This window comes from Tachypleus tridentatus, chromosome 4, assembly GCF_004210375.1.
Source record: "Tachypleus tridentatus isolate NWPU-2018 chromosome 4, ASM421037v1, whole genome shotgun sequence".
NCBI lineage: Eukaryota > Metazoa > Arthropoda > Merostomata > Xiphosura > Limulidae > Tachypleus > Tachypleus tridentatus.
Window position 1 is genome coordinate 84,987,812 of NC_134828.1, and position 8,570 is coordinate 84,996,381.

Here is an 8,570-nt window from a genome sequence, read left to right on the forward strand (position 1 = left end):
ATATTATCATATGATATAATAATAAAGTACTATTGTAGTTACAAAAATAACCAAAACATTTTAAAGGAAATAATAAATACCAATTTCAAAGTTAAATGGTTAGGCAGAATATTTATCGAAAATCACTAAAGATTATAATCATTTAGATGTATATTTTGAATAAGTTTCACATCCTTAACTTCTATCACGAGCATTCTGATTCAACCTTAACGCCAACAAAGGCTTTTCATGTAAATAAACTGCTGCCCAAAAGACACAATGATGGTGGTATGACTGAAGGAGCGCTGAACTAACCGAATTAATTTCTTATTATTGTACTGAGAAACTCGATAACTAGTAATCAGTCGTGGTTACCGATGATAGTGAATTCTGAACGATAACCTGTCTTTAAACAAAGGTTTAAGAGAGGTTACCCACCTCCCTCAAGAGGTGGATACAGAATTGTGGAAAACTATTGAGTTGTACAAGAATATAAGCTTAAAGATATACGACACTTGTAATGACACGTGTAATTCATTAATGAAGTTTTTATTAATAAATATATCGTTATTGCTAAATTATAAATGTTAATAAAGAATACATATCACTACAATTTTCATCAGTTTTATAGAATAATTATTGATTATTTTTTTTAGAGTTTTACAAAATGAGTAACAAAATCTATACATTTCTTTTACTTCTGGTAAAAGGAGGTCTCTGGACTTTCAGAGGATTTAGAAATAGGTCAACATTTTATATAATTACGTGATTTCGCGACAACTGTGTACTTTTTAGAAAATGTTCGTTGCACGTGAAATATAAATAACAAAACACTGAGCAAATATATCGTTATGTCAGGGGCTCAACGGTAAGCCTTAAGACATACAGCGTTCAAAATCAGACTTCGATATCTGTCACGTGAAAAGCACAGATAGCTTATTGTGTAGCTTTATGCTTAAAAACAAACTGAACGCTTCATAAATACCCTGCAAAAACAAAACTGAAATTCTAACAGTATGTTTTCATACTTACATGTACAAAGGTTGTAGAACCATTTTAATATAAATTTGTGAAACTTACACTCTTGTCTCAATGTTTACTGGACAAGTTGACTGATTTATTGTTTCAGTTAAAAGTAAATTCAACGTTTTTCTTTGTTAATAGTTTGAACACTGAGGGAGAAAAGTATTTTCCCTCACAGTTTTGAAGATTATGTTTAATATAACCATGAAATGTATTTCAATTGATATTGGGTTTTGTTTGTTTGTAGTTAAGCGCAAAGCTAAACAATGTGCCCACCATATAAGTATCGAAACTCGGTTTTAGCGTTGTAGGTCCGCAGACGTACCGATCGGTAGTGGTAGGGTACTAGTGTTAATAAACCTACATTTTTAATGACTGTGTGAAACTTACGGGCATAAAAATATATCGAACTATTGTTTCTCGCAGTTTTTCCTTGATGTTTCACATCACACGTTCATTATTAGGCTAGTTTCAAACTTTGTTTCTTTAATTCCTACTTATTTGAACCCTTTTTATAATTTTTCCTTCCTCCTTATTAATTTCTTTATTTCCCGAATTCCATTTTGAAATTTATTCTGACTATTCTTTTCATAGTGAAGCCTTCCTTCACAAAATCAGCGTAAATGGGCTGGCACGACCTAATGGTTAGGGCGCTCGACTCACAATCTTATTGGAGTAGATGATTAAAACCATTCACGAATCTTCTCACATTTTCAGCCACGGGGGCATTATATTCGTCGGTAAAGAGTAGCCCAAGTTTGTCAGTTGGTGGTCTTGACTATCTGCTTTCCCTCTATTCTACCACTTCAAAATTAAGGGTGGCTAGCACAGATGTCCCTCGAGTAGCTTTGTGCGAAATGTAACAGATATACAAGTCTTTTAATATTCATGTCGTCACAAGCAACTAACTTCTATTTTTTAGCATTTATTCCAAATTAATTCAAATCAAAAGTCTACCTTTTTAAACTGCATAGGTTAATCAAACTTACGTGATTTTTAAATCCTAATAATTTTCCATGTTTCATATAGAAAATGGAGTAAAATGAGCAACAACTGATTGCCAATAGACACGGAAAAATGAAACAATGTAATAAAACTTTTTCATTGCACTAAGACACGTTATTGTAAGAACTAGAAAAATGAACAATAACGAGTTTAAACACTAAAACTAACTTTAAATTCATCTTTCGTTTTATATAAGATAAATAACACAGCAGAGATAATTCTTCTTGTATCGAATACAACGTAACGTGAATTATAAATTTTACAAGGTGACTGTATATCTCCCTTAATATTTAATTTCTGAAAAGTAAAAGCAAATGAAGAAGGATGAAGCAGTTTTTCTATATGTGTACACAAATTTAGGTCACATAATTAAAAAAAAACTAACGTCAACAACCGAATCATTGATTTCCCTCACGTTCGCCACGTTTTAACAACATAAAATTATAAACGTTTTATTAACACGAACACAAGAAACAAAAAACATGCCGTAGTGTTCCAACGCATTCTAAGTATCGGCTGGGTGGATTGAATATGGAAACAGTTAGCTGATAGACCTGCTATGCAATTTACTAATAAGATAAGATAGCACAGAACAGTACTGAAAGTATATAAGCGATGGGTTTATGTCCGAAAGTAACAGATATGCACAAGTGTTACACATATTAAGAACATGATCATTGTTAAGATGGCACGACCTACTGTGTGTACTTGGTTACTTACATCAGACTGTCAGTTGTACACCCAGTCAAAGTCCACACATGCTGACTAAATTACATGAAAACACAACTGACAAAACAAATTATTTTTCCAATAATCTGTTATCACAATATGATAATTTCACTTTATAAATCGTCTTTGTACGCTCTTTATGGCTAAACTCACAGTCACGCAGTCTGGTTCTAACTATTTGTCTAACTCGAACTATATTTTGAACGCGCATTTGTAGACTGATGATGGCCTAGAACGTTATAAACACTACGAGATATTATGATACAATAATACTCAATTAAAACAAATAAAAACATAGAAGGCTCTAGTAACATGACGCAATAATACAACAATCGCCATTTCACAACTGAACTAAACAACATATGATTGGTAAACAGTGACGTAAACAAATGTGTGATGAGACATCCCTTCAAAAACTAACTAAATTTAACATCCCAGCTGCACTTAAAGTATCTGAACCATACCTTTCACAATAAAATTAAACAGTCGTGTACAACATACAATTGTAGCAAAGCTTAAACTTATATTAGATTTAGCCAATGTCCTTTTATCATTTAAAATTTTAATAACACCAACTCTAAATGTTTGTCAACAAATATATTAACTTTTGGGCTGCTAATACAGTGTTGTTGTTGTTGTTATTTTGATTTTTTTTTTTTTTGTAGATGACGACTTCACACACTGCAATATACATTTAATCAGGCCTGTTCAAGTGCAAACCATGTATCAGTCATGAAACGTCGTTCACTACTAAAATTAAATTAGTTAGTCTGTAAACACGTCTTGATATATTATACTGAGCCACTGATAATATTTCTGAGATATGGATACAATAAAAAAGCTGCACGTAAACATTGACAAAACGCAGTCTCATAAACTCCCCTCGAGGTGGATTCCTGTACGCAGTGAGAGAACTTCCCAGAGAAGATTCTGTACTTTCGGTTTACCTCCTCTGGGTTCTGAACATCCATCCACATGTTTGCGGCGCGTGGCGATCCGTGAAGGGGAGAAAAAGGATCCTGGTGGTTGAGGGATCCAATCCCAACACACCACTTTGGCCTTGAATTCCTGTAGACAGGCGGCCTTGGGGTGGCTCAGCCAAGGTCAATCGGCTGGTCATCATAGGTTAGGGTCAACCAAGTACCGGTGTTGGACATTCTCAGCAGGTGTTGTGAGCATTGTGTCTGATGCTGGTGTTTGGGTATAGTGCTCACAAAACCTTGACGTTGCTGTAATGTCTTTCTTTGGCATTGTAATGTCTACCCTTGTAAGGCTCCATGGTGGGCGGGGACAGTAAGAACTTAAATGTATTTTATTTATTATGGATTCCAATATATGAAAAGATAAAAATAAAAAACTGATTATCGGAAAACGACCATGCATGGACGATACTATTATACAGTCACCATCACGTTCAGACTCAATATCTCGATTTCTCATTCTGCATTAAGTGTCTGATAAATCCTTACAGCAAATGTCTCCTTTTTTCAATCAAAAGGGATTAAAAAGTCTTGCTGGTTCCCAGAAATCAGTAAGGAAGCTGCACTCAGCAGACATTTTGGTTGAAACATCTTCACCACAACACACCAAATTTCTCATTGAAATCGAAGTTCATGGGGGATATGCCCATTGGAATTACTCTTCGTGCTACACTGAATTCCTCAAAATGAGTTATTGTTGAGATGGATTTAAAGAATATATCCGAGTCAGATATCCTCGCTGGTTTCTCCAACCAAGATGCTTCTGCAGTGTGCTGTATCTCCACTCGAGAGGACCGAATAATCCTATCTACAAATGTAGTTATTTTGACGTTTACATTGCCATCTCCACCTGTCACTATCAGAGCAAGATACTTAAATTCTAAGGTAAGGCCACGTATTCCCACCTTCTCCAATGTTTCCAATGCCAGCGGTTTGAACATTCAAAGACCTCTTACTGTTAATCTGTAATGTGTTCTCGTTGTGGCGGCAAAAACTACAACAGCACTACGAGTGCAAACTAGAACCATTCTGTGTTAACTGTAATGGTTCACACTCCTCATAAGAGTAAAATTAGCTAATTTTAATCTGTTGGTACTTGTTTACTCTACATTTACTTACAAAAAGTGTGTACAATATCTCATATATTCTTTAAAACTCCTCAATCTTGCTCTAAGTGGGTGGAAGAGAAAAAGGTGGAGCATTTAAAAGCTGTAAACAATTTCATATCCTGAGCTCAGAAGTTACTGTTCCCACCCCATCTCGGACATATGCTGCTACTCTCCATTTCACTGCTACAATGGGAGTGCAGACAGATCTTTCAGTCTCTCAAATGGAATCGTTCTCCAGCTATGTGAAGAGTCTTTTGCTCTCCGTGGTTAAGAGAGTAGACGAGTGAACGTCTGTTCCAATCTCCGTACCCACCAATTTCTATAGTGACTTCTCAGGTCCACTTCCTTTGGCCCCAGCTTCTGTAGCCCCAAGATGTCAAAAAATTATTCGTTCTCGACCTCAGTCGCTGAACTCTACATCTACTGACAGAGACTTGCCCACTCGATCTAGGGCAGAATCAAATGAGGACCAAATACCTCCCTCTAATAAAGAAAAATAAGGTGGTCGTAAATCAAAAGGTTCTCCACCCAGTTCCTCACCTAGATAAAAACGACTACAATGATACAATGGAATTGTCAAGGCTTCCATTTGAATATAGATTATTTGACTGATAGAATTTGATTTATTATTATCATCCTGTGTGTCTCTCCTTACAGAAAACGTTTCTGAAACTTGCTGACACAGTTACTTTCAAGCAGTTTTCTTTGTACAGAAATCAAATATTGTTTGATGGACAGGTGCATGGAGGGGTGGCACTACTAGTCAATCAGCATGTGCCTGCCCTATCTTTGCCACTCGATACACGCTTGAAGGCTTTAGCCATCCATGTTTTCTTGTGTTGTATCATCAATGTTTGTTCTCTCTACCTGACTCCTGGAAAGACCTACGATTAATCAGGCCTTGATGGTTTCATTGAACAGCTACCATCTCCCTTTTTAATCCTGGGGTATTTTAATGAGCAATTTCCTCTGGAGTGGTGCTGATACAGACGGGAGGGGTTGTTCCATTGAGTATATGCCCTCAGATAACAAACGTCTCACTTCAATACTGTTCTTATACTTATTTTCATGTGCACAGTCAGTCTTTTACTGCTATTGATCTCTCCACCTACTCCACTTCATTTTTCTCTTACTTTTCTTGGAGGGTTGACAGTGACACACGGGACAATGATCGTTTTCTATCATTTTGAGAGAGACTGGCCGTAAGCGATGCCATCTGACCCGCGTGCCTGAAAGCTGTACTAGGCCAACTGGGCCTCTTTCACTGCTCTCTCGGAATTTGATTCTGACGTCATATGTAAGCCTTCGACAGACGACTGTGTGGCAGCAGTTTTTTACTGTATTGTTCAGGTAGCTGCTCAATGTATTCCTAAAATCTTGACCAGTTTTCTATGGTATCCTCTTCTGTGGTGGAATTCTGACTGCCACATGGCACGGAGGCTCAAAAACGAGCCTGGGATATCTTTTGTAGATATCCCAGACATTTAAACCATATCATTTTTCAGCAAGCATGTGGCGATGCTCGGCAGGTAAGATGTCAAAGCCAGAAAGAATCTTGAATTAAGTACATAATTAGCATCTTTTCTACCATCATTTTCGAAGTCATATGGAACAAGATTCAAATGGTTTGTTTGTTTGTTTTGGAATTTCGCACAAAGCTACTCGAGGGCTATCTGTGCTAGCCGTCCCTAATTTAGCAGTGTAAGACTAGAGGGAAGGCAGCTAGTTATCACCACCCACCGCCAACTCTTGGGCTACTCTTTTACCAACGAAAAGTGGGATTGACCGTAACATTTTACACCCCCACGGCTGGGAGGGCGAGCATGTTTAGCGCGACGCGGGCGCGAACCCGCGACCCTCGGAATACGAGTCGCACGCCTTACGCGCTTGGCCATGCCAGGCCCGATTCAAATGGTCATTGGGAAGTATACTTCTACCACTCTTTCGATCTTGCTCTCTCATGGCCAGGAGGTTGCTGATGCCCAAAGCGTCATTGATACTGTCAGCAAAAGCTTTAATTGTGTATCTAACATTCTGCTTCATTCCACTACCTTTTTTAGCCATCAATAGTCAAGCAGAGTGGTAACCTCTTTCCTTTTCGGTTGATTGTCTTTTTTACTATAAACGCCTCTTCACATTGGTAGAACTCAAGCTTTCTCATTATCAGTCTGGCAGTACAACAGTCAGATCTGATGATATTCACTATGAGCTATTATGCCATCTCTCTCCTGCCTCTATTGCTATTTTTCTTATTGCTTTTAACCAGATCTGGCAGGAGAATGCTTCTCCTAATGCTTGGCCCCGTGCTATTTCCTCCTTTTTTCTAAGCCTGTGGAGGATCCCAAGTTTCCTTCAAACTACCATCCAGTTGCTTTGACAAGCTGTCTCTGTAAGATCCTAGAAAGAATTATTAATACTAGTCTTGTATGATTCGAAGAATCAAACAACCTCCTCTCGCCCACCCATTGTGTGTTCTGACAACAGCACTCCACTGTGGGCTACCTGATATTGACTTGAAACGTCAATCAGGAAAGTCTTTCTTAACTGGCATCTTGATTCTCTATTTCTTACCTTGAGAAGGTTTATGATAGTACGTGGATGTATGGCATTATGACCATTTGCCATTTTATCAAAAATGTTTAATGGACTGGTGATTCCAAGTTCGTGTTGGTTCGACACCTTCCCTCCCGTTCTTTCCCACAGGAACTTAAGAGTCTCTCGTGGCTGTGTCATGAGTGTCACACTTTTCAGTTTAAAGATTAATGCTATTACTGGACAAACCCTCTCCTACAGTTGTAAATGAACTCCATGTTAACAACTTCCATGGTCGACGACTGACACGAGATGTGTAAGTTGTAAATAAACTCCTTGTTAACAACTTCCACATCTCGTGTCAGTCGTCGACCATGAGGTTAATTAAGCAGCAGTTACAGACTGTCCTCAAACGGTTTTACCTTTTCTCTCTCTAAAACTGTTTGCATGCACTTTTGCTACAAACAGGGTATTCACCCTGACCCAGTGCTCTATTTCGATAAAGTTGTGCTTCCTGTGGTCCCCGAGGCAAAGTTCTTGGGTCTTACATTTGACCATAAGCTGACTTTCATTCCACACATCAAGCAGTTATGCATCAAGTGTACAATGGCACTAAACATTCTCCGCGTCCTCTCTTCCATCTCTTGAGGAGCATGTCGATGTTCTATGCTAAAGATCTATCATGCTCTCATTTAATCAAACTAGACTGTGAGTCCCTAGTCTACGGCTCTGTCAGGACCTAAGTCTAGAAGATGTTGGGCTCCTTTCACCATCTGGGGCATCGGCTCTGCACAGGAGCTTTCCACACTTCTCCAGTCCAGAGTTTGTACATCAAGTCTCATGAACCTCCTTTGTGCTTCTGCTGTTTGCAACTTTCTTTATTGTATACTTCTAAACTTCAATACTTACCACAGCATCCCACCTGGGGTTGTGTTTTTCTTCTTCAGTGTGTTATACCTTTTCAGAAAAGATGGTCTGCCATTGTTTCTTTTGGTCATCGTATCCAAACACAGTTAGCTGAATTGGGTTTGACCTTGAATGACATTGCTGTCTCCATTGGTCAGTCCACCCAACCATGACTTATTATCGTCCCCAAATGTGACCTTGTTTGAGTTATCTAAAGAAAGCAGAAATTCCCTGTTGAAAGTACTGTCTTCTATTTGCTGAACATCTTTTTAACCATCCTTTCATTTCCATTACAATGGCTTGAAAT